Consider the following 27,856-nt stretch of genomic DNA (forward strand, 5'->3'; position numbering starts at 1 on the left):
CAAGATGAGAATATTTGTTTTTTATATAAATTACTTCATTTAAAAGAAGAGAATTCAAGCTTCATGCCTGTGTCTCTGTATGCCTGTTTGACTGAGTATTCGCTCAGTTATTGTTCATTTTCGGACGCGTTTCAGAATGGACTTCACTGGCAGAGAGAAGGCAGAACTCGCTTCGTGTTTATTTTTCTTTATTTGGCAAAAAGCACAACACTTTGTTTTTATTGTGAGTATACACAAAAATAATACACATTTAACAGAATCGATTGATGTATGAAACTCCTATGGAAAATCAAAGTCAACAGAGTATTTATGAGTTTCTTTTACATTGATAAAAAAAAAGCGAGCTGGTATCGCCGGCGATACCGTAGACCTCAGGGGGTTAAAGGGGCAGCAGTAGCACCTTAAAAACGAGAAAAAAAAGATAAATAATTGGCAATACAAAGATAAAATAGTCAAATATTGTGAAATATGTGGTCGTTGTGGAGAAGTAGTCCATATTGGTGGATGAACAGCTTGACACTCACTGACCATAGGATTTCCTTGTCCATAGCATAGCCTAGCTATTCCAAACTGAAGTAGCATTTATAACAAAAAAGTAAATATATACAAAATAATAAAAAAATTATCCATTATCCCCAGAGGCCTCGAGTGTCCAACTTCAACCCCTAGATGGGGTCAACTCAGAGTAACATTATATTATATAATGAATTATAAAATTCGTAAAGTAATCCTACTTTAGTCAAAATACACTGTACGTCCTACAGTGGTCAAATAGAAAAAGCCACAATTTAAAAATAGCATTTACATCTTAAAATGCTCTCAGTCCACACTAGTTGTTTCCAAAAATTGTCTGTCTACACTAAATCATCTAAAAAGGCTTAAACCTTTTACAGCACCAGCATAAAACGACATAAAAGCTCAATAATATGGTGCCAGATCAAAATCCAAATTATTACCATATTTCCTGCCCTACAAGATATTTTTCAACATGGAAGAGTATGGAAGAGCAACACTTGGAAAAGCATCTTCAAAAAGCTGTTTTTGCTGAACAAAAACACTGTCTCAGTGTAGAGTAGAGACATTTGTTTTGAAATGTATACAGATTAATATGGTCGCAGCCTAAAACCGAGTAAACAAGTGATCTACTCTTCGAGGCGTGGGTTTGTCTACAAAAACAAAGCTGTAAAAGGAGTGATCAATTCCTTGCCTCCAAATATGATTTATTTTGGTGTGCCAGCAGCTGTGGCGAAAAATGGTAACAGAAACAGACACACAGTTGTCATGGCAACAACTACAGTTCAATGAAATATGAAAACAGCCACAAAACAGTTTGTGCACACTAAATGCAATCTAGTTCCTTCTGCTGAAATGCAAGTTTAAAACAGAGGTTAACTTGCATTGCAATGAACTCTGATCTGGAAATGAACCACATTGAACTATATTTGTACTGCCTCTAGACCAAGACAACAACAAATAGTTTTACATCATTGCATTATAGCCCACTGGCGATCAGTTACTTTGACGCTTCCTGTTTAAACAACTCATTTGTGTCTCTGTACAGACTCCAGAAAGGCTCCAGCATTAAAAATCAAGCGTAGCGTCAGTTCTGGAAGGTTACGTTAGTAAAGCTCGCATCAGTGACTCTCAGCTGATCCTCGTCTACCTATAGGAATACGACGCCTATCACTGTATACATATACAGAATAAGCTCCTTCAGAAATATCAGCATTAAATGGCGAAATTCGGCAGGCAAACTGCATCATCTCACAAGGAATCGGGCAATCGGGAATTTAGCGAGAGGAATTCGTTCCACATAAGAATTTCACCTCTGATTCATTCATCAAGTTCGTGAACTTGAACACGGGAATTCACCACATTGATCTTAAGCTGCCTGATTTGGAAGTGTCCTCAGTTTGCATTGCTTCTCGCATTGCTGCATTATTGACACAGGACTCAAGAACACGTTCAGATTAGATCTGCACTCACCACATGAAGAAGGATATCAAGAGCATCCACATCGCAGCTGGCCGTAATTCACTCTCCATTAATTTCTGAAAGTCTTCACGAAGCTAAGCTAATTTCCTTTTTAAGCTCTTTGCTAAAAGCTATCAGGCTATCTGTGTTGCTTAGGCTTAAAAAAATGTATTATAAATGATTCTGTCGGGTATCTGACACGCTTGGTCTTTCTAGTTCTTGTAAACATGCCGTTCTTAAAGCTATAGTGTGTTGGAAATATGCTTGCTCTAAGGCTATCTTGTTATTGAAACATGCTTGTTCTCAAGGCTATCTGGTTGCTATTGAAAACTGCTTGCTCTAAAAGCTGTTAGTGCTATTGAAAACATGCTTGTTTTAAAGCTATTTAGCTAGTCGTTATTTGGAACATGCCTGTGTTTTAGGCTTATCTGGTGTCATTACCAACATGCTTTGCTAAGTTTATCCAGGTATCATTCTATTATTCTATCTGATTATTGCAACATGCTGTGTTAAAGTTACCACAAGCTTGTGGCTAAAGCTATCTAGATATAGGTAACATACTTGTGCAAAATACACAGTAGGTACGTTCACCGCAGAGGTCTGTTATTCAACACTAACAACATTGTCAAGTCAAGTCATCCTCATTTATATAGCGCTTTTAACAATGTAGATTGTTTCAAAGCAGCTTTACAGAGATAAACGTATAATTTATGGTAACAGAGATTGTTTTGGCTTTATAGCGGTTCTTTAATCAAGTTATTTTTCAGCTAATGTTAGTTTTGATTGATTCGCTTCCGTCGCAACGATCATTTGTTATTAAATTAGGGGCAGCTAAGATGACACCATTCTCTCTACAGACTTTAAACGCAAACCTGTGATAAACGCTGATGGCGTTCACATGCGCATTAAGAATTGGTTCTATAGTTATGTGCGTTTGAATATATGTGTGCAGGTTTGTAATTCCCTACAAACCAAGCCTAAACAAACTACTGGTCTTTCCTTATAAATTTTGATACAGAATTTTATTTTATTTAAAATAAAATCGTTTCGCGGGGTAGGTACGCGAAACGAATTTCCCAACAACACTTTATCTGTAGAGTGGTAAAGGGATCCTCCATAGGGAGAGACTAGTTGGCACTTCAGCACTGCGTTATCATCGGGTCCATGCGAAGGTCCTTCGTCAGATCTGGATACGGCCTGGATACGGCAGGCTGCGAGAAAACCTCGGGATAAACAAAGACACTAAAATTAGCGTAGGGATTTATGGGATTTTAGGATTTATGGGAAGTGTTCCCAGTTCCGGCTGATCTAATCTATGCAGCCTAACATTGAATTATAGAAGACTATAATGTATTATAATGCACCGTCCTTCGGATGAGACGTAAAACCGAGGTCCTGACTCTCTGTGGTCATTAAAAATCCCAGGATGTCTTTCGAAAGAGTAGGGGTGTAACCCCGGCATCCTGGCCAAATTTGCCCAGTGGCCTCTGTCCATCATGGCCTCCTAATCATCCTCATATACTGATTGGCTTCATCACTGTCTCCTCTCCACCAGTAAGCTGGTGTGTGGTGGGCGTTCTGGCGCAATATGGCTGCCGTCGCATCATCCAAGTGGATGCTGCACATTGGTGGTGGTTGAGGAGATTCCCCCTTCTATGTAAAGCGCTTTGAGTGCTGAGAAAAGCGCTATATAAATGTAATGAATTATTATTATTATTATTATTATTATGTGAATGCTAGGTCAAAGAGATGTGTCTTTAATCTGGCTTTGAACTGACAGAGTGTTTCTGCTTCCCGGACAATGGTAGGAAGACTGTTCCAAAGTTTTGGTGCTAAATAGGAAAAGGAACTACCGCCAGCGGTCGATTTTGATATTCTAGGTTTTATTAACTGGCCAGAATTTTGAGATCGCAATAGACGTGAAGGACTATAATGCGTTAAGAGCTCGCTCAAGTATTGCGGAGCTAAACCATTTAGTGCTTTGTAAGTAATCAGTAATATTTTAAAATGTATGCGATGTTTAATAGGCAGCTAATGCAGTGTTGACAGAACCGGGCTAATATGGTCATACTGCCTGGTTCTGGTAAGAACCCGAGCTGCTGCATTTTGAACTAGCTGTAGTTTGTTGATTAAGCGTGCAGGGCAACCACCCAGTAGAGCATTACAATAATCTAGCCTTGAGGTCATGAACGCATGAACTAATTGTTCCACATTTGTCAATGAGAGCATATGGCGTAATTTAGATATATTTTTAAGATGGAAAAATGCGGTTTTACAGATACTAGACACGTGACTTTCAAATGAAAGATTGGTATCAAAGAGCACACCCAGGTTCCTAACCAACGACGAAGACAGCCATCAAGTGTTAGACAGTATTAAGTAGGAGGAAATTACTAGTCATCCAATTTTTTATATCAGCTATGCATTCCGTTAATTTTGTGAATTGGTAAGTTTCATCTGGGCGTGAAGAAATATAGAGCTGAGTATCGTCGGCATAACAGTGAAAACTAATGCCATGCTTCCTAATGATATCTCCTAAGGGTAGCATGTACAGAGTGAACAGCAACGGTCCTAGTACTGAGCCTTGTGGTACACCATACTGAACTTGTGATCGGCAAGACATCTCTTAATTTTGCAGCTTAATGTAGCTTGATGATCCTGCGAAGGAGTGTGGAATCATGGGAGTTGTCATCTTCACCCCCACAGCCGATGGAATCAGTACGACAGGGGGCAGAATACATGTTCATGAATGAGGAAGCACACTGTATGTCATTGCTTGGCTGCGCATTGCATCGGACTCAGAGCTACAGGGTGTATTCTTCTCCAAAAGGACTACACCAGTTTTAATATCCAAGTCCTATAGTTATACAACATGCTTGTTGCATCAGTTTTGTTGCTGCTAGTCGGAGCTATTGCTGTAGGATGTAAGCTTCCCCTGCCAAACTACACTAGCTTTAGCAATAGTTCTGTGATTATACAACAAGCTTGTTGTATCAGTTTTGTTGCTAGTATCATCTTTTGATGATACAAGGGTTTCATCCCGCCTCCTTCTTCCCACAACATCTAACTTTGCTACACCATTCTATCAGTATCAATCGTGTTGGGGGTATTTAGAGAGAGAGGATTTTTTTTTTACTTCATAAGAATACTTATATGTTATAAAACGGGGCTAAATGCGCATTTGACTTTATTCTACTTTAAACAGTGGTGTAAAGAGTACTAACAAATTGTACTTAAGTAAAAGTATTGCTACTTAAGTAATAATTTACTTGAGTACAAGTAGAAGTACGGAAAAATAATATGACTCAAGTAAGAGTAAATAAGTAGTTTGCTTAAAAACTACTCAAGTAACTACGTTACAAAGTACTTTGGTATTATTTTTCTATTTTTACCCAAAATGGGGAGATGATGGCGATATAGAGCGCTAAACACTCTCATGTCATCTGTTTAATTCATACTGGAAGCCCAGTGCATACTGATTCATCCCTCGTGCAGAAAGTCCACAAGTGAGATTCATAGAAGTATTAACCCTCTGAGGTCGAGAAACGCGCCGACGCGTTTTGCTGGATTTTTTTCACATAGCAGCAACATAAACTTAAATTACTCCGTCATTTATGGTTATACAGAAAAAAGAAATATAAAAAAATAATCTGTGATATTTCTACTTTTGTATGTGTCCACTTACAATCAAATCAAAACATTGTGCTTTTGTAAAATAAAGAAAATAAACAGGGTGTGCGTTCTGCCTCTCCGTCGCGTTGAACTTTTTTTTCTTGAGCACGTCTATAAACTGAAACAAAACTCAGCGAATACTTCTCACACATTTATGAGCCATATACCTTTATACACATTTAAGTGTGTACTTTTAAATGATCGGATTCAAACTGAAAACAAATATTCTCTGTTTAAGTAATTTGTATAAAACCAACAGGATGTCCAGTATCTCAAACGCTTGCTAATTACTTTTTAATTCGACACGCCCACTCGCGCAAAAGAGATTCACATGCAAATCTCCACATGGGACGCGAACGCCCTCGTTACCTCAAACACAAAACACCAAAACACTTCACAAGTCTCTGCTTTTCGTCGAGTTTGGAAGACACGTCTGAGCTTACATTGGATTTACCAAAGAAGAAGAAGAACGCGATTTGAAGACAAGAAAGATGTAAGGTAAGAAATTCTTACGTATTAGTTTATGGTATTGTTGCATAAACTTCACATTGCAGTTGAACTGTTGCTAGATATATGGTGAATATTATACTATTTAGACCCGTGTTTCCTGTTAATTACTGTTTGTGGATATCTGCTCAAACATAGATATGTATAACCATAATGTTTAATATTTTGGAGCGCAATGGCGTTTGAATGTATCATATCACAGGAAAAATGCACCAAACATTAGGCTTTATGTTTTTACCATTATCTCATTTCATATCATCATAACGAATGGAAACATTTGAAGTAACATATGATAATCAATATATTTTTCTCTAGCGTAGTTGTTCTTGAAATCTTTTGGAAGATTTAATTTATTGTTATTATTATTTTATGCAGCACTGCGTAGCCTATGCCTACAAGGCACAACAAACCTGGTGTTCATTATATATTGTTGGAAACGTGTGTGTGTGTGTGTATTCTGTGAATTTTAAAAAGAAATTTTAACCAGAAAAATCTAAAATCTATTCCCAAAATCGTGCAGCCCTATAGTTTCTCTTGATATCAGTATGTTCACAGTTTTTTCTTTTTTTTTTTCTTTCAGGGACCAGATGCAACTGAGTCCTGCTGACTTCAAAATTCACATGAGTCTCTGTACATGAACATGGTAAAGTGAAAATCAAACACCTTGGAAATGAAAGGTATGTACAATGTTTTTAGGAATGGCACAAAGGTCTCTGTCTTTGGATCATTGTTTTCAATGTGCTCTTTTGTCATTTGTATTTTTGGATTGTGTTGTGTTGTAAATAAATCCAAACAATCTAAAAGCCATTATTTTTTAAATCTCCTCATTCTTTGTGCAAGGTTGCTCTGAATGACAGGGCCTGATCGCTCCTAATAGGGCAGTTAGGGGAGTGTCTTTGTCTTTCTCAGGTGTTGAAGGCTTACATATTCATGAGATGATCACGCCTCTTCGCATATGGCTTTGTCACACAAAACACGTCTTAGAAATTTTAAATCAATATATTGTCTTATCTGAATGAGCAGTCAGGGTGATTTTCACATAGTTTTGGAGCAAATATTCTAGGCTATGTCATACAATTTTCAAAAGTCTTGTGAAGAAATAATCAGTATGGGTTTCATGGCCTTATTTCAGTGAGAATTTTTTTTTGTATTTTCACAAACCACGCATAAATGTCATTATCTCAAAACTACAAACTTTTACATACATGCTGCTGATATATTATTGTAGCAGAGTTTGTGCTGAATACAGTGTAATTAGACTTTAGCCATGAAAATGTCACTAGTAACAGAAAAAAACACAAATGTCAGAGCATGTCAGAACACCTCCAGGGCCCAGAAAACAGCTCAGACCTCAGAGGGTTAAACTTATGACATTTCAGGAAATGCCTTATATGGATATAATAACATGCAAATATTGACGTTTTGACTGATGAAGTCATGATGACTGATGACTACATGAAGACAAACGGATGATAGCAATAATATACAGTATCTGTGGTTATCAAGCTATCTCAGGTATTTTCATAAGAATGATGAATGTCTTTAAAGGGATAGTTCACCCAAAAAGGAAAATTAGCCCATGATTTACTCACCCTCAAGTCATCCTAGGTGTAAATGACATTCTTCTTTCAGACGAATACAATCAGAGTTATATTAAAAAATGTCCTGGCTCTTCTAAGCTTTATAATGGCAGTGAATGGCTGGAGAAAATTTGAAGCCCAAAAAAGTGCATCCATCCATGATAACAGTGCTCCATTTTTACTCCAGGGGGTTAATAAAGGCCTTCTGGAAGCTCAGAGGAAAGAGCTAAACAAAACCCTGGTCACGAATTAGCAATTTTGAAGAAAAATGTTGGAGGATTTTTATATAATAGAAGAGGAGCTTCAGTTTGCTGCATAGCCCTATTTGTTTAAACCGCGAGAGGGGCGTCTAAGCTTACGATATTCCTACACCCTACGTCATACATGCGCCACGGGTTATTCTTGTGGCGCAAGTCGAATTGCGAAGTATGCATATGGTCGTCAGGCGGAAGCTAGTTATTTTAGATTATAAAGTTATAAATATGGGTAGCCTATTTTTATTACAAAAACCCATGGCTTCGCTTCAGAAGGGCTTTATTAACCCACTGGAGCCGTGTGGAGTAATTTTTTTTTTCTTCAAATTTGTTCCAGCCATTCACTCCCGTTATAAAGCTTGGAAGAGCCAGGACATTTTTTTTTTGTTATAACTCTGATTGTATTCGTCTGAAAGAAGAATGTCATATACACCTAGAAGGATTTGAGGGTGAGTAAATCATGGGCTAATTTTTATTTTTGGGTGAACTAACCCTTTAATGCAATGCTAATCAACATAGCTTGTAGAATATAGTAAATAATATATTCTCACTCTGTGTTAAGAAGCAACATGAATCCACAGAAGTAATTTCAAACACGACTGACGTATTGTGATTTGGGAGCAAAACATGATATTAAACTCATAAATTGTAGTGTTTGACAGTATGCTAAGCAAACATACTAGCTTTCCCTGTTGTCAAGAGCGATTTGTTTTATTAAGTCAAGTCAAGTCAAGTCAAGTCAAGTATATTTGTATAGCGCTTTTCACAATACAGATTGCATCAAAGCAGCTTCACAGCATTAAACCAAAATAACACAACAAGGTTTGTTTCTAGTGTAAATTTATTGATTGATAAAATTAAGTTAAATATCCCCAAAATATCCCCAACTGAGCAAGCCAAAGGCAACAGTAGCAAGGAACCGAAAACTCCATCAAGTGACCTAATGGTGTCCCTATAACTCCATCAGGTGACCTAATGGAGAAAAAAAAACCTTGGGAGAACCCAGGCTCAGTCGGGGGCCAGTTATGAACTGGAGGCCAGATTGTAGTTTGAACTAAGATTAAAAATATTATATGAATGCCTGGCTGAAGAGATGCGTCTTTAATCTAGTTTTAAACTGGGAGAGCGAGTCTGAGCAACGAACAGTATCAGGAAGGCTATTCCAGAGTTTTGGAGCTAAATGTGAAAATGCTCTCCCTCCTTTGGTGGATCTGGATATCCTAGGTATGACCAAAAGCCTCGAATTTAGTGATCTTAAAGAGCGCGATGGATTATAGGGTGATAGAAGATCCGTTAAATAGACTGGAGCTAAGCCGTTTAGGGCTTTATAAGTCAGCAGCGATACCTTGTAATTAATACGGAACTTTATAGGTAACCAATGCAGTGATGATAAAATGGGTGTTATATGATCATATTTTCTTGATCTAGTAAGAACTCTAGCGGCTGCATTTTGGACTAACTGTAGCTTGTTTATTGAGGATGCAGGACAACCAGCTAATAAAGCATTACAGTAATCTAGTCTCGAGGTCATGAATGCATGAACTAACTTTTCAGCATCAGAAACTGATAGCATATTACGTAGCTTAGCAATGTTTCTAAGGTGGAAAAAGGCTGTTCTTGTAACATATGAAATATGATTTTCAAAAGACAGGTTGCAATCGAGTATAACACCCAGGTCTTTTACTGTAGAGGATAAAGTAACAGGACATCCTACGATGTTAAAGTTGTATTGTGAGAGGTTTTGTGGGCGGTTTTTTGAACCGATAAGTATTACCTCTGTCTTGTCTGGATTTAATAAAAGAAAATTACACGTCATCCAATCTTTGATATCTTTAACACACTCTGTCAATTTGGATAATTTAGCGTTTTCATCCGGCCGTGATGAAATATATATTTGAGTGTCATCAGCATTAACAATGGAAACTAATTACATGTTTCCTTATAATATTTCCAAGTGGCACCATATATATTGAGAATAATAGAGGGCCCAACACAGATTCCTGTGGCACTCCATAGTTTACTGGAGTTATGATCGATTTTTCTCCATTTAAATAGACAAATAGCTCTCTGTCCCAACCGTGCGGTGATATGTTCGTTTCAAAAGTGTTTGTCTGAATGTTTTACGTGTTTGTCTCGTCTGAAACACAAGGACAGTCGACAGGCTCTGCTAGACATCAGCAGAAACAAGATTTGCAACGTTTTGGACTACGCAACAGAGAAGTTAAGAGAGTTGAGACTACTGCGGCCTACGATAACACCGGACTCGCCTGCTACTCCTCCCCTGGAAAGGAGGCATCGGAAGCGGTGTGCGAGGAAGCAGAAGAGGGGCAAGCGCGGAGGCATCCGGGCCAGGCTAGCGGTTAGCCCAACTCGCCCAGCCATACCATCTATTCTCCTGGCAAATGTACGATCACTGGACAACAAAATGGATCACATACGACTGCTGATGTCAGCGAATCGGACAGTGAGTAACTGCTGTGTGCTTATATTCACTGAAACCTGGCTAAATGACAACATTCCCGACTCTGCTGTACAACTGGAGCAGTTAGCATGCTACCGGGCAGACAGGGCCCTCATAGACGGAGGAAAGACGCGTGGCGGAGGAGTCTGTGTCTATATCCGCAACGAGTGGTGCCGAGACGCTGTGGTGGTGTGCAAACATTGCTCACCACTGGTGGAGTTTATGATCATGAAGTGCCGACCATTCTATTTGCCTCGGGAGCTCAGCGCGATCTTGCTAGTTGCGGTTTATTTACCTCCCACTAACAACAGCAGCGATAGGAATGAGGCACTAAATGAACTGTACCAGGCTATCAGCGAACAACAGACAGCACACCCAGACGGTTTCATCATCCTTGCCGGGGATTTTAATCATGCTGACCTCAAGACTGTCCTTCCAAAATTACACCAGCATGTTGATTTTCCAACAAGGGGGAATAACATCTTGGACTTAGTGTACACCACACACAAAGGAGCCTACAAGGCCGTTCCCCTCCCCCACCTCGGACTCTCTGACCACATCACTGTTATGTTAATGCCAGCATACAGACAGAGAGTGAAAGCCATCAAACCTGTTAGGAAACAGGTAAGGGTGTGGCCAGAGGGAGCAACTTCGGCTCTTCAAGACTGCTTTGGAAAAACAGATTGGGATATGTTCAAAGACGCAGCCACCTACAACAACCAGACAGACATTGAGAAATATACAGACACTGTGACCTCCTACATTACCAAGTGTATCGAAGATGTGACCCACACAAAAAACATCATCACTCGGGCTAACCAGAAGCCATGGCTGACAGGCGATGTCCTCAGGCTGCTGAGAGCTAGAAACATAGCCTTCAGAGCCGGGGATGAATCTGGACTGAAAACAGCGAGAGCCAACCTGTCCCGTGGCATCAGGAAAGCAAAACAGGATCACACACATAAGATAACTGCTCACTTCAGAGACAGCAGAGACGCACGGAGCCTCTGGCAGGGCATTCAGGCCATCACGGACTACAGGCCTGCGCCACAGAGCTGCGAGAGCAACCCCTCTCTGCTCAACAGCCTAAACAGTTTCTTCGCACGCTTTGAAGAACAAAACAACACAAGGCCACAGAAGACCCCTCCCCCCTCCATGATCAGCCCCTGTGCCTCTCCACCGCCAGCGTGAAGAGGACACTCGCCACTATCAACTCCCGCAAAGCAACAGGTCCAGACAATATTCCGGGTCGTGTACTGAAGGACTGCGCAGAGGAGCTGAAGGAGGTCTTCACAGATGTCTTCAACACTTCCCTGAAGCAAGCCACAGTTCCATCATGCTTCAAAGCCGCCACCATCATACCTGTGCCAAAGAAACCTGTACCATCCTGCTTCAATGACTATCGCCCTGTGGCATTGACACCCATCATCATGAAGTGCTTCGAACGGCTTGTCATGTCACACATCAAATCCATCCTCCCCCACACCCTGGACCCCCACCAGTTTGCATACCGAGCGAAACGATCTACAGAGGATGCAATCTGCTCTGCCCTTCATCCAGCCCTTACCCATCTGGACAAAAAAGACACATACGTGAGAATGCTATTCATAGACTTCAGTTCAGCATTTAACACATTAATTCCGCAACAACTCATCTGCAAACTTGACAAACTAGGACTAAGTACTTCACTCTGCAACTGGCTATTGGACTTCCTCAGTCAGAGGACTCAAGTAGTGCGTGTTGGCAACAACACCTCAAGCAGCATCACACTGAGCACAGGGGCCCCTCAAGGCTGCGTGCTCAGTCCACTGCTCTTCACGCTGCTGACACACGATTGCACAACAACTCATAACACTAATCACATTATTAAGTTTGCGGACGACACAACTCTGGTGGGTCTCATCACCAAGGGAGACGAGACTCACTACAGGATGGAGGTAGACCTTCTGACCACGTGGTGCAGAAACAACAACCTCCTGCTGAACGTCAGAAAAACCAAAGAGATTATTGTTGACTTCCGGAGAGGTCACACCGAACACCTGCCACTGTCCATCGATGGTGCCGATGTGGAGAGAGTGAGCAGCACCAAATTCTTGGGGGTGCACATTAGTGAAGATCTCTCCTGGACTACCAACACTGCATCTCTGGTAAAGAAGGCTCAGCAGCGTCTCTACTTCCTGTGCAGACTCAGACGGGCAAGTGCTCCACCACCCATCATGAGCACTTTCTACAGAGGCACCATTGAGAGCATCCTTTCCAGCTGCATCACTGTGTGGGGCGGGAGCTGCACTGAATACAACAGGAAAGCTCTTCAGCGCATAGTTAACACAGCCGGAAAGATCATTGGTGCGCCACTCACCTCCCTGAAAGACATATATTCCACCCGCCTCATCCGCAAAGCGACCACAATTGTGAGCGATGAAAGTCATCCAGCTCACAATCTGTTCAGCCTCCTGCCATCTGGGAAGAGGTACAGGAGCCTCTACTCCCGCACTACCAGACTCAACAACAGCTTCATCCACCAGGCTGTTAGGATGCTGAACTCTCTCCCCTCAGTCACCAGGCCGTCAAGAAGATGCCTATATATAGGAATAGTTATATAGTTTTTAGCTATGTCTAGTTTTTTAACTCTAGTCTAGGTTTAACTACATGTTTTTTGTCTTCACCGTGGGATGGAGGGAAACGTAATTTCGATTGCTTTGTATGTCTGGAACATGTGAAGAATCGACAATAAAGCTGACTTGACTTGACTTGACTTGAAATGGTAGCGGTCAGATAGGTATGATTTGAACCAGCTTAATGCTTGTCCTTGAACACCAGTATAATTTTGTAGTCGATCTAAGAGTATTGTGTGATCTATAGTATCGAACGCAGCACTAAGATCAAGTAAAACTAGTATTGAGATACAGCCTTGGTCAGAAGCTAAAAGTAAATAATTTGTGATTTTAACGAGCGCAGTTTCAGTGCTATGATGCGGCCTGAATCCAGACTGAAACTTTTCATAGATATAATTTTCTTGCAAGAAAGAGCCCAGTTGAGCGGACACCACTTTTCTAATATTTTAGACATAAATGGAAGATTTGAAATGGGTCTATAATTTGCTAGGTTATTATGATCTAATTGTGGTTTCTTAATGAGTGGTTTTATAACTGTCAGTTTAAATGTTCTTGGAACATGACCTAAAGATAAAGACGAGTTAATAATATTGAGGAGAGGCTCTTCCACTATAGGTAACACTTCTTTCAGTAATTTAGTTGGTATAGGATCTAATAAACATGTTGTTGTTTTAGATGAAGTGATAAGTTTATTTAACTCTTTTTGTTCTATAGTTGTAAAGCACTGTAATTGTTCTTGAGGGGCGATAATTGAGGCTGAATTATAAGGCGCGATTGAAGATTGAACGTTTACAATTGTGGTTCTGATGCTTTCTATTTTATCAGTGAAGAAGTTCATGAAATCATTACTACTGAACTGTAACAGGATATTTTGTTCGGGTGACGTCTGTTTATTTGTTAGTCTAGCCACGGTGTTAAATAAAAACCTTGGATTATTTTGGTTATTTTCTATTAGTTTGCGGAGGTGCTCAGCCCTGGCCGCTTTTAGGGCCTTTTTATAATGTGACATACTGTCTTTCCACGCGATTCTAAAGACCTCTAAATTAGTTTGTTTCCATTTACACTCTAATTTACGTGTTTCTCTCTTTAGAACATGCGTAGTATTGTTGTACCATGGTGCTATAATTTTCTCTCTGACCTTTTTTAATTTAATAGGTGCAACAACATCCAATGTTCTAGAGAGAATGGTGCTCATAGTGCTAGTTAGTTCTTCTAGTTCATCTGTTTGTTTGGGTTCAGGCAGCAGATGAGACAGATTAGATAAGCAATTTGAGAAATTATCTATGGTGGATGGAAGGATTGTTCTGCCTGGTTGATAACGCGGCGCCGCATGACATATTACAGCAGTTCGTAATATGCAAGTTACCATGTAATGGTCAGTGACATCATCACTTTGTGGAATGATATCTATATCGGTTGGATCGGTTCCATATGATATAATTAAATCGAGTGTATGATTAAGACGATGAGTTGGTCCAGTGACGTTTTGCTTGACCCCAAAGGAATTTAATAAATCTGTAAACGCAGCCCCTAACGCATCATTTGGATTATCTACGTGTATGTTAAAATCTCCAACAATTAATGCTTTATCGACATTGACTAATAGGTCTGAGAGAAAATCTGCAAACTCTTTTAGGAAATCAGCGTAAGGCCCAGGCGGTCTATATACGGTAGCCAAGGCTAGAGAAAATAGGGATGTTTTTCTAACATCTAAGAGCGTAACATTTAGTACAAGTACTTCAAACGAAATAAACTTATAACCCGTTTTCTGAGTAACATTGAGAATATCTCTATAGATTGTTGCAACACCGCCGCCACGACCAATCAGACGGGGCTCATGCTTATAGGTGTATCCAGATGGAGTAGACTCATTTAGACCAAAATAATCATTTGGTTTAAGCCAGGTTTCAGTGAGGCAAAGTACATCGAAGCTATTATCTGTGACTATTTCATTTACAGTAACTGCCTTAGTTGTGAGTGATCTAATGTTTAGAAGACCTAGCTTTAGAAATTGTTTTTGTTTACTAATAGCAACATTTTCTGTTTTAATAACAATTAGATTTTTCCTAGATCCTGCAGTAGATTTATTATTTGGTCTCACTAAACAAGGAATAGACACAGTTTCTATGCAATGTTCTACACTAGTATTTATATCAGTTAAATTGGTGCAGTTGAGACTATGATTTGGACTTTTGGTTACTAGTCAAATGGTATTTAACATTTTGGAGATGTTATCCGACAAAAGATCCGCTCCGAATCTGCTTGGGTGTAAGCCATCAGCACGGAAAAGCCTAGGACGCTCCCAAAACAGATTCCAATTATTTACAATGAGCAGTTTCTGCTCACTGCACCATGATATTAACCATTCATTTAGCGCGAACAATCTACTAAACTTTCCATGTCCTAGTCGGTACGTGGGAAGCGGTCCTGACACTATGATCGTTGTTTCAGCCGATGTGCTGCGTACCGTATCGATCAGATTCCTGAAGTCTTTCTTCAGAACCTCCGTCTGGCGCAGCCTGATGTCGTTCACTCCCGCGTGCAGGACCATTTTTTACTAATTTTGAAAAGTAAGTCCAGGTAAGATTCTTTGAATGTTTTCATTTCATAATTGAAAGCAAAGAAGGTTAAGTGAGAGGTCTAATAAAAAAAGAGAGATTTACAATAGTATGAATAAAAAAGTGCAAGTGAAATAAAAAAAAATAAGTGGGGTATGGTTAACATGTTAAATTAAATTATCTCTTTTTTTTTTTCATTCTACCGAAAATGCCCACTGTTGCTATAGTAACGAACTATCCTTTTACATGCATCTGATTGACAGATAAATCGAGTTGAGTTTTTTTCCAGCTTTGTACAAAGTTTGCTTTGTACATTTAGTTTAACTGTATTGTTAAAGAGTAAGTAAGTAAGTAAGTACATTTTATTTATATAGCACATTTAAACATAGCAGTGCTATCCAAAGTGCTGAACAAAGTAAAAACAAATAGAGTAAAACAGAGAAACAACCAAACGGAACAGACAGAAACAGCATCAGGAGATAATTAAAATGCCAGGGAATAAAAATAAGTTTTCAATTTAGATTTAAAAATAGCAATTGAAGGTGCAAGGCGGATGTCCAGAGGCAATTGGTTCCATAGACGTGGGGCGGCAACAGCAAAGGCTCTATCTCAATTAGATTTTAGACGAGAGCGAGGGATAGATAAAAGAGCCATGCCTGAAGATCTTAAAGATCTAGTGTGTACAAGAGGAGTAAGAAGATCTCTAATATATAAGGGAGCTTGATCATTAAGAGCTTTAAAAACAAACAACAGAATTTTAAACTGAATTCTAAAATGGATCGGGAGCCAATGAAGCGAGGCTAAAATTGGGGTAATATGATCGTATTTCTTTGTCCCGGTCAACAGCCTTGCAGCTGCATTTTGGACCATCTGGAGTCGAGCAAGTGATGACTGAGGAAGACCCAAGTACAAGGAATTACAGTAATCCAGGCGAGAAGTAATAAAAGCATGAATAACCTTCTCCAAATCGTAGAATGACAAAAATGATTTTAGTTTGGAAATTAACCGCAACTGATAAAAACTACTTTTTACAACCAAATTAATTTGTTTGGTTAAACATAATTCAGAGTCAAGAATGACACCCAGGTTCCTGACATGAGAGGAAACTGAGGGAAAATGGTTAACCAGTTCCTTAGTGAGATTAATTCTCAGTTTTGGTGGGCCAAAGACAATTACTTCTGTTTTGTCCTCATTAAGTTGGAGAAAGTTAATCGATAACCATTCCTTAATGTCCCGAATACAATCCATCAAGGTCTGAATGGACTCGCCGGCTTTCAAAGGGAGATACAGCTGTGTATCCTGTCTCTGAGATAAGAACTAAACCACTTCAAGGCTATACCCTTAATACAAAATGAATGCTCTAGACGCCTAATAAGAATATTATGGTCAACAGTATCAAAGGCAGCTGTAAGATCAAGTAGGATCAATACAGCATTTTTACCAGCATCAACTGCAATTAAAACGTCATTGAGCACTTTTAGCAAGGCAGACTCTGTGCTATGATGGGCAGTAAAACCAGATTGAAGAGGTTCTAATAACTTGGCTGTATTTAAAAACAGGTTCAATTGAGACAACACGACTTTTTCTAAAAGTTTAGATAAAAATGATAACTTAGAGACAGGCCGAAAATTATTCAAGCAACCCTCATCCAAACCATGTTTCTTAAGCAAAGGCTGAACAACCGCATGCTTAAAATTATTTGGGACTACCCCAGTGTTCAAAGATGAATTAATCAACACTTGAACACTGGGGCCGATTATAGGAAAAGCTGCTTTTAAAATCTCTGATGGAATGACGTCAAGTGGTGTGGTCGTTATTTTCATCTTGTTAACCAGGTCATTTAGTTCTGTTAAAGAGACGTGCTGAAAATTATAAAAGAAAAACGGACTAGCCAACGAATTCACAAACTGATCTGAAAGATGTAAAGTGAAGGATGAACGAATAAATGCCACTTTATCAGCAAAAAACTTTAAAAATTTCTCACAGAGTTCTGCCGAGGCTTCCCCGTGAAATTGGCAACTTGGATTAATTACTGAATTTATTGTAGAGAATAAAATCTTAGGTTTATGGATGTGTTTAGCAATTAATTCTGAGAAATATTTTGATCTAGCTAACTTAGCAGCATTCTGGAACATAATCAGACACTCTTTAAAGATCTCAAATGACACTGTTAACCGATCGCGCTTCCACCTCCTCTCCGCTTTACGACAAGCCTGTCTGAGCGAACGAGCATTGTCATCCAGCCAATAATAAAGTTTTTGCTTTGGTTGTTTCATCTTCAAAGGGGCAATCGAATCTAAAATATCAGAACAAGCTGCGTAAAACAAAGAAAGTATATCGTCAGGGCCATAGAAAGGCTCAGCATTCAAGATCGACGACTCAATAGTATTAGCTAGATATTTCTCACTAAACTGAGAGGCGGTACAAGGGTTTATAAAGCGAGAAAAAGAGCTTGCAGGCTTCTTAACCAAGGCTGAACTCACAACAGGAATCGTAAAAATAATAGGCTTATGATCAGAGAAGGAAGCATCTTCAATAAATACATTATCTACAGGGATCCCATATGACATAATAAGGTCAAGTGTATGACCGCGGACATGTGTTGGTTGATTCATGTATTGCATAAATCCAAATGAGTCCAAAACATTACAGAACTCAGAAACCAAGGAACGACCGGGGCAGCAAACATGAATATTAAAATCACCCAATAATAACATACGATCATACAACAGAACAACAGAAGTTACAAATTCTAAAAAGTCACTTATAAAAGCACTGTCAGAGTTAGGTGGCCTATAGATGAGAGCGCAGAGCAGAGCAGACGAAGAAGACTGTAATGCTACGCACTGTACTTCAAATGACGAGTAGCTCTGAACAGAGACTGTACGAATTTTAAGTGATTGTTTAAAAACCATAGCAACGCCACCACCCCTACCAGCAGACCTTGGGGTACTAATGAAACAACAGTTCGGCGGACAAAGTTCCTCGAAGACAGACAACTCGCCGGCGCTGGCCCAGGTCTCCGTCAGAAATAAAATATCCAGGTCATGTCTGGTTAGAAAGTCATTTAGGATAAAAGTTTTGTTGCATATGGATCTAGCATTAACTAGGGCCATATTCAAAGGAGGCTGCGATGACTGAGGCAAATCCAGATGAACAAAATCCAGTTGACGTAGATTTTGACAGTTTACTCCTCTCCGGCGAATCCGTAACATTAACGTTACTTGTGGTTGCGGAGAAGGAGAACAAATAGATGAGTGAGAAGAGTCCGGAAAAACAGGAAGATGAAAAGCATATCTATATTCCCATGAACGCCGCATCAGATGAAGACCCTCCAGGTTCATGGTATCCAAGGGAAACTCCATCGAAGATTTGATTGCCCGTCTGATTCTCACTCGAAACCCACCACGGCTGCCCCTCTTCCTACGACGCTTCCTTAGAGCAGGAACGCAGCAAGGAAGCCAGCGAGCGCACTCCACCACAGGTTGACTGAACGAGGATCGGCAGCGAGGATGCAGAGCAGGACAAAAACCGCGGTAAACTCCCATACGGCTTTGGATGTTGAGCAAGGCTTGACGATCGTAGGTCAGCACTGAGACTACATGGTCCCAGTGCAACACCATGCATAAAACAAACAGTACTGATGCCAGACGAACAGGTACAACAGGTACCACAGGTACAACAAGGTGAGACCGACGAGAAAGACGGCAAGCCGGGTACACTGGCGCCATCTTGCTTCCGGAAAAAAACCTTAAGAGAACAGCTCGTCAGCATTGCTCATTCCCAAAGCAAAATCACAGCTGTGACATAAAGAGGGTAAGCTTTACCATTTAACTGAACTGTGTGCATGTATTTTAGACACTTACATTGTTCTTGCTCTGTCCATGCAATAACTGCGTCTATGTTATGAGCCGAGTTTTTTATTTACTTCAACTAAATAATTAAAATTTAAAATCAGAATATGAGCATAGCTCACTTACATTCACTGAAATATTGAAACGTTAGCGATACTGATTCAAAACACGAGCGCCAGTGATTGAATGTCAAAGCGCGGTTTGAACGCCCCGCCCCCCAGTCGAACTGGAAGTTTTGATTGGTTTTGCACCCAAGTCAGACCTGCCAGGTATTGGCTGAAGCGCTTCAGATCTGTCTGTTATTGGCTGATGCGCAGGGCTCCACCACAGTAGTTTGTCTGCCCTGTTGTCCGTCCTCGGCACCTTTGTCAAAGTACTTTGTACTTTTGGTGAAAAATAAATGTAGCGAAGTTGAATACTTTATTTTTATTCAACTCAAGTAAAAGTACCACAATTTAATTATACTCAACAAAGTAGAAAAAATCGAAAAATCTACTCAAGTACTGTAACGAAAGTATTTGTAATTAGTTACTTTCCACCTCTGACTTTAAACCACTAGGCTAGATAGCACAGAAATACAGCTCAGCACTTTTCTTAATCACTTTTGATCCTTGACGCAATCGCAACGCAAAGTTGATTCTGCACTAATATGATCTAGCTATATAGGGATACATTTACATTTACATTTATCTGACGCTTTTATCCAAAGCGACTTACAATTGCTATATATGTCAGAGGTCGCACGCCTCTGGAGCAACTAGGGGTTAAGTGTCTTGCTCAGGGACACATTGGTGTCTCACAGTGGATTCGAACCCGGGTCTCTCACACCAAAGGCATGTGTCTTATCCATTGCGCCACCACCACCCCCATGTATTTTACCCCATACTAATTAACCAGTTAAAGGTGCTCTAAGCGATCCCGGGAGACGTTACTTCTTGTTGACATTCGAATTGTTGTCAAACAAAACGGAGGCTAGCTAGACCCTCCCTCCTCCTCATCCCGTCTCCTCCCTCCTCCCCTCCCTTCCGACATAAAGGAAAGTCAAAATAGTCACTACAAACAAAGTTAAGTTTTACTGATACTTCATTCAATGTGTAATGTCGCCAAGTTAGATAAATGCTTTTATATATTGCAGAACAGAATGCAGAAAAAGAGAAACATTATCTTAAAATCATTTCGCCACCTGAGGTTATAACTATAGCTCCCATACAAGGACGCAATAATAGCAAGATAACGTTAGCTTCGCGTTTCCCAGTGAGCATAAACAACGGCGGCGTCATAAACAAATTTAGTCAAAGTTGTCAATAGCCTATAAATGAACATTCAAATTCATAACAAACAGTGGGTGAAAACAATCGTTCACACAAATTGTCGCCCTACTGTGAATTTGCTTGATCATTTACAATAGAGATTGATCACAGCTAGAAACATACATGATGTATTCACCAAAGTTAACGCTGACTGCATAGATCTAGCTAATTACATCCTTGTTTTGGTTTGGCGAACATGAACGTCTGTTTAGAAAAAAAAATGGATTTACCTGTTCTGCAAAAACAGAGCAACTATGTCGGATTGGAAGCCCTTCTTCTGCCGGCGGAGTTCTCGTAAATTCGGGACTTTGCGCGTTCCTTATCCTTGTGCCTCTTCTTTGCAATTTGTTCATCGGAACATCGTCTCTTTGGTTGTGTGTCGGCCATAATTCAAACTTCCCTCTTCATGCTTCTCTGTTCTCTCTCCTCCACACACCCCCTTCACGTGCACGTGCACTAACCCCCCAAACCCCACCCTCTAATACTTCTTGTCGGTTATTGGCTGGAACTCTGTTTATTATGTTTTGTGGTGCGGGTGAGCCCAGTTTGTTTTTGTTGCCGTTTGTGGAGCCTGTGGTGTCTAGCGAGACCGCGTTTTTTTACAGTGTGTTCAGGGGACAGGCAGCTAGCGGATAGTGAGGAGATGTTTGCTGTATGTGACAAAAAATGTTATGGCCTAAAAAACGCGTCGCATCACTTACAGCACCTTTAACTGACAGTAAGTATACAGATAGGAGTAGGATTGTCTGAAATTGATAAGTATTTAAAGGGGGGGTGAAATGCTATTTCATGCATACTGAGTTTTTTACACTGTTAAAGAGTTGGATTCCCATGCTAAACATGGACAAAGTTTCAAAAATTAAATTGTACGTTTGAAGGAGTATTTCTGTGCCAAAAATTGTCCTTCCGGTTTGTCACCAGTTTCGAAAAGTTTTTTTTCAAATATGGGTCTGTGTGACGTCAGATGGGGCGGAATTTCCTTATATGGGTCCTAAGGGCACTTCTGCGTGGGCGCGCGCGCACTCGTAGACCAGACAGAGAGAGAAGAGAGCGAAAGCAGTAAAGAAAGCGCTCTGCTCAGCTTTTGGGAGGTCAATGTCACCAAAGAAGTGGGTTTTTGGTTGCCAGGGCAAGACAACCCTGCACAGATTCTCAAAGAACCCAGCGCTAAGAGACCAGTGGATGGAGTTTGTTTTTTCAGAGACTGTTTGTTTTTGTGCAAGACTGTTTGTTCCCTGCATTTCGACGATGATTGTTTTATAAACAAAGCCCAGATCGACGGATTTGCAGTCGAGCAGTCACAACGATAAAGGTTCGCGGTCGCAGGCGGTGAGTAACTGCTTCAAATGTCTCTGTGTGTTGTTAGCTCGGGGCGTTAGCACACAGCTTTAGCACACCGCCCACACGGCACGCCTCCAGCCGCTCGTTTTTTTCCGGAAAGACTCGTTACAGCATATCTTTCTTTTATAAATATAATAAAACTAAAGACTTTTTGGAGATATGAAGGATGCAATACTACTCTATAGCCCCTTTCACACAGAGATTCCGGAAAATACACGGATAAAGTGACCCGGGATTTGACCCGGGTCCGTTTGATTTTGGTTCATTCACACTGCCAGTGATGTTCCGGAATCAGAGAGTGCGTTCACACACAACCCGTAAAAATGCCGTAAAGACACGTGACATCGATGTGACTTGTAATCTCAGCAGCGTCTTAAGTTTGCTTATGAGCTGCGATCTCTCTCTTGAGAAACCACGCTTGTGCATTTTTTTCTCTGATTCGATCATAAAATTGCGCATTACGGACCGTTTCACAGCTGGAGAATGATCCCGCGCTTCAGCGTCATCACTACGACACGGCATTATTACGGCTTTTGTTCACACAGCGCACGTTCCGGGACTGAACACGGCAATGTTACTAAGTCCCGACCCGGCATCGATCCCGGCATCAATCCCGGGTCGAGTTTGCGTTCACACAGAAGGCGCTCTGGCAATTTGCCGGCAATTTCCCGGGTTCAAAGCGCTGTGTGAAAGGGGCTTATAGGTACTCAAGATTAACAGGAGATTGAGTGAAAATGAGCATTTCACCCCCCCTTTAAATTCATTTGTGTACAATCACAATAAAACTGAACACTGTGGCTTTGTAAAATGAATAAAACAAACAGGATGTGTTTTCTGCCGTCTCGGTTTCCTTCCCGTCAACTTGTTTGTGGAGCGCTTCACAAAAATAAACCAAACTCAGCAGAATACTGTCACACAGTTTTGTCTTTTCTTTTGTTAATCTGTTAATTATTTAAGTCAAATATATTTAGCATATTCTTTTTATACAGGCCTTTAGACTATGACTTTATGAAAACAAATTATTATTTTTATTTTATTTTAAATGTAACAAAATTTTCCTTAAATCATCCTGGCTCCAGGGAACTGAGTTTGGCTCCCCTAGTATAAGTGAACCTCAGGGAATATATTAAATAATGTAAAAACTCCATGTCATGACCCCTGTAAAGATGTAAGTTGCATTATTAAAAAGGATTCTTTAGCTATTAATGATTAAACACTCACAGAGCTTTTCTGCAGTTGACCACAGCTGGTACCAGTCTTCTTCTCCCCTCATCTGATGTGTTGTATTTCTTGAGGTCCAGTTCATCCAGCGGCTCCTCTGAGATCTGAACGACGTAGGAGATTGTAGAGCAGTGAGACGGAGAGAGTTTCTCCTCTGAGTGTTTGTCTGATTTCACAAACTCCTGAATCTCTCTGGACAGAGTCTGATCTTTCACTTCCAGCAGACAGAGGAACAGATTGATGGATTGATCAGCTGACAGAGTATGAAAACCAAGTGGATTTTTGATCTTGTCTTTAATGTACTGAGTGGTTTCTCTGATGCTCTCTGAGCTGTTCTCTGTGTGTGTCAGTAGATCCTGTAAGAGTCTCTGATTGGACTCCAGTGAGACGCCCAGCAGGAACCGCAGGAACAGATCCAGCCGTCCATTCTCACTCTTGAGGGCTTTATCTACTGATGATGTTAGTAGATCATACAGAGAGAGTTCATCAGATCCATTTACAGAGTCAAAATCACTTTCTTCAACAATTCTGAATTCATCCAGAAGCTGCAAGTGTTCCTTGAGAAGATAGACTTTTTTAAATTGGTAAAATCTGAATTCAAGCAGTTGTTCCTTGTTCTTGATCACATGCGAGTAAAACACATAGAAAGCAGCGAGAAACTCCTGAATGCTCAGATGAATGAAGCTGTAGACTTTCCTCTGATGAATCACAGATTCCTCCTTAAAGATCTCAGTGCAAATCCCAGAATACACTGAGGCGTCAGTGACGTCTATGCCGCTCTCAATCAGGTCCTCCTCGTAGAACATCACATTGCCCTTCATCAGCTGATGGAAAGCCACTTCAGCAAGTTTCACAATCACTTCTGTGTTGGACTGCAGGAGTTTCTCTGGATCTCTCTCTTCATACTTCTGATTCCTCATGTTGATCTGAATCAGCAGGAAGTGGATGTACATTTCAGTCAGAGTTTGAGGGATTTCTGCACTCAGATCTTCTTCCAGGAGCTTCTGAAGCACAGTGGAGGAGATCCAGCAGAAGACGGGTATGTGGCACATGATGTGGAGGCTTCTTGCTCTTCTGATGTGTGAGATGATTCTGCTGGCTTGATGCTCGTCACTGATTCTCTTCCTGAAATATTCCTCCTTCTGAGGCTCATTGAATCCCTGAATCTCTGTCAGACGGTGGATGTATTTGGAGGGGATCTGATTGGCTGCTGCTGGTCTGGAGGTGATCCAGATGAGAGCCGAGGGAAGCAGATTTCCTTTCATGAGCTTTGACATCAACACACCCACTGATGAAGTCTCAGTCACATCAGAAACTTCCTGAGCGTCTGAAAACATCAGTGGGATTCTGCTTTCATCCAGACCATCAAAGATGAACACAACTTTACACTCCTCATAAATCTTTGAGTCCAGATCTTGAAGTTCAGGATGAAAGTCCAGCAGAAGTCTGTGAAGACTGTACTGATGATCTCGGATCAAGTTCAGCTCTCGAAATGGAAGCACAAACATGAAATCTACATCCTGATTGTCTTTTCCCTCGGCCCAGTCCAGAATGAACTTCTGCACAGAGACGGTTTTCCCGATTCCAGCGATGCCTTTAGTGAGAACAGTCTTGATCTGCTCTTTCTCCTCGTGTCCTGGTTCAGGAGAGGCTTTAAAGATGTCATTGCAGTAGATTGGAGTGTCTTGTGAGTGTTGTGTTCTGGCTGTTTTCTCCATCTGTAAAACCTCATGTTCTTCATTCACTCCTTCTCTCTCTCCCTCTATGATGTAGAGCTGTGTGTAGATCCTGTTCAGGAGGGTTTCATTCTCTTGGAGTTTCAGTCCCTCAAATAATCTCTCATACTTGTTCTTCATGCTGGCTTTGTGTTTGTGTTTGACTCTCTGTAGTTCATCATTCACTGGTTGAGGAGAATCCTGGTTTCCAGTCTGATCATCTCTATAAACTCTGCTGAGAAAAACAAAAGATTGCATGCACAATCTTGTCAATCTTGTATTTTCTGTACAATTAATGCGTTTCATTTCAGTTCAACACTTTTTGCATTGCATAGCTCTCTGACTCCAGATCCTGAGAAAACACAAAGAAATAATTCTTCCTGTCTGCTGTTTCATTTATTTTAATTAGGGCTGCAATAACTAATACATAAAATGGATAAAAATAGATAATGAAAATAATTGATGATGAATTTGATTATGGATTAGTTGCATCTGCACACTGTGTACAGAAACCATCAGCCAGTCACGTCGTTTTACAGCAGTGAATAACTCATTTCTATGGATAAAACGCATATGGAAATTAGCGGAGGACACAGAGTGATCTTCTGTGGGAAAGGTGCAGGACTCAAGTTGTCTGAAACATGAGAATGCTTTATGTTTTTAAGCTCTTCAAAAAAAAAGCATAAGTGTTTACCGCGGCTAGCACTGTTGTGCTTTGACAGATGAGTGTGCTGTTTATTACCTTAGAGACGTGTTTTTCTCAGCGCATAACTTACATTTTACAGCTACATCTTTAGCTTTAAATGGTAGAAAGGATTTACAACATTAGCACATTTCCATTTGGCATAAACCGACAACATGAAGTGCAGATGTAAATAAACATGCATTTGGAATAAACTATAGTCTGAATAAAATATACATTTTGCTAAAATATTTCATATTATAAATTAGGTGTAGTTTTAAATTTGAAAGCAGAAAGCAGGGATACTGTTGAAATAGCCTATTAATGCAATATAATTACTGTGATCAGAGTGAATGTGTTTCTCATAGCCTACCTCATGCTTTTGTTTTTGATTATTATCATTTTTAATTCAGTCATTTCAACTTCTGCTTTTAGTGGTAAGCAATCAGTTGTTTTTAGGTTGGGAATGTAATGTTTGTATTTTAACCTTTTTTTGGACATATAATGTACAGCACAGCCAGAGATATTCATTCACTTATTTCATATCCTTTAAATTACACATTATTTTGAAGACAACATTGGGCAGGATGTGGAACAAATTTTTTTTTTAAATTATAGATTTAAATCATCTTTAAGAATTCATATTCATTCTATATTTTTGACTATTCATCTGATTCATTGAAAATAAAAAGACAAATTATTCCATAATCAAAATAATCATTAGTTGCAGCCCTATTACAAAACTCATCTCTCTGTGTGAATTCAGTGTGTTTTTGTCTCCCATAAAACAGTTAATTCACCATTCCAGGTTTACACTCACCTGAGGTCAGAGGTCACCGGTTCATCACTGGGGTCAGGAGGAGGAATCCTGGATCTGCCTCTCTTCACAGACACACAGCTGGGATCTGGAGATGAAGATCTCTTCCTCTTCTCTCTGTTCTCCATAATGAGAAACTGACTTTTAAAAACTGTGCATGGAAAAACAGAACAAATCATACAGAACATTTAGATTATTCCAGTACAGTAAAATCAAATCTCAATACTACACACACAATGACATTCTAGAGTTCAGCCTGTGTAGTTGCAGCAGATTGTGAAGTTGTAAAGTGACGTCACTGACAGCAGTTTATATCACACTAACTGATCTTCACATTGATGAATAACTCTCTGAACGCTTCAACATTATGGAACAGAGACTCAAGACAAAAGGATACGACCCAGCAAGCAAAGTCAACTGTGATTACAAGTTGTTTGGTTTCATTTCTTTGACAGTTCTTTGTGTAGGCTGTGCATAGCCACGATTTAGCTCGTAGTCAGACCGGCTATGGTCAACGTTTAATGGCTTGGCAATAGCCTTGATTTAGACCAGCGATTAGTATAGCCAAAATAGTCTTAAAAACGTTTTTCGCAAACGCAGCTTCATGTTTGCTGTCACACATAACATTCATACACAATCTACGATATTATTTGAATGTCTTTCATTTTAAATTAAATAAAAATGCAATTACATTTCTCAACCGCTAGATGGCATTTTAAAGAGACGGAGCATTGCATTCACTTATCTGTCAGTCAAAGAGAACAGGTAAAAGACATTCATACTTTTGTCTTGTAAGTATCTGTGTTTTCGTTTTGACGTGCTCATTTTTTTTTATCTAAATTATTTGTTGTTGTTGGAATCATGACATTTTAGCGGATAACAGTGTAAAGTGAACTGTAACCCGTTTCCATGTGCCCTTAAACTAGAGGATCAGAGGATAGAATAAAACCAATTAATAATTTATTCACTGTTGAGAGTTAAGAGAATAAATAACCCAAACTTTACAGTTATGCAAGTTAGACCTAGCTATACTTGTTTAAAATATTTTATTTTGTCGTTCTTTATATTTTCTTTTTTTTAATTTAATTTCCAATATTTTTTATTATATTCTTTATATATTTTTATTGTATTTATAATTTTTATTTTCTGAATTGTAATTGTATAATTAATAAGTGTCATAATTGTATATTTTTTTATTTATTATTATCTTAAGTTGTTCATTTTTATATTGTTCTTAATTAAAGGTAAAATATGTAAGAATTTTGCATTAAAATATCCCAAAATCTCAAGGCCAG

The 27,856-nt window shown here is 39.8% G+C and overlaps 1 protein-coding gene across 14 annotated transcripts in view; it reads right to left on the reverse strand.

The window, feature by feature from the left end:
- LOC309495366 (uncharacterized protein) overlaps positions 1-27,856 on the reverse strand; it is a 242,578-nt gene that overhangs the window by 27,305 nt on the left and 187,417 nt on the right. The window lies entirely within an intron of this gene.

The sequence above is a fragment of the Leuciscus leuciscus genome (genome assembly GCF_965113295.1).
Source record: "Leuciscus leuciscus genome assembly, chromosome: 3".
NCBI classification, from domain to species: domain Eukaryota; kingdom Metazoa; phylum Chordata; class Actinopteri; order Cypriniformes; family Leuciscidae; genus Leuciscus; species Leuciscus leuciscus.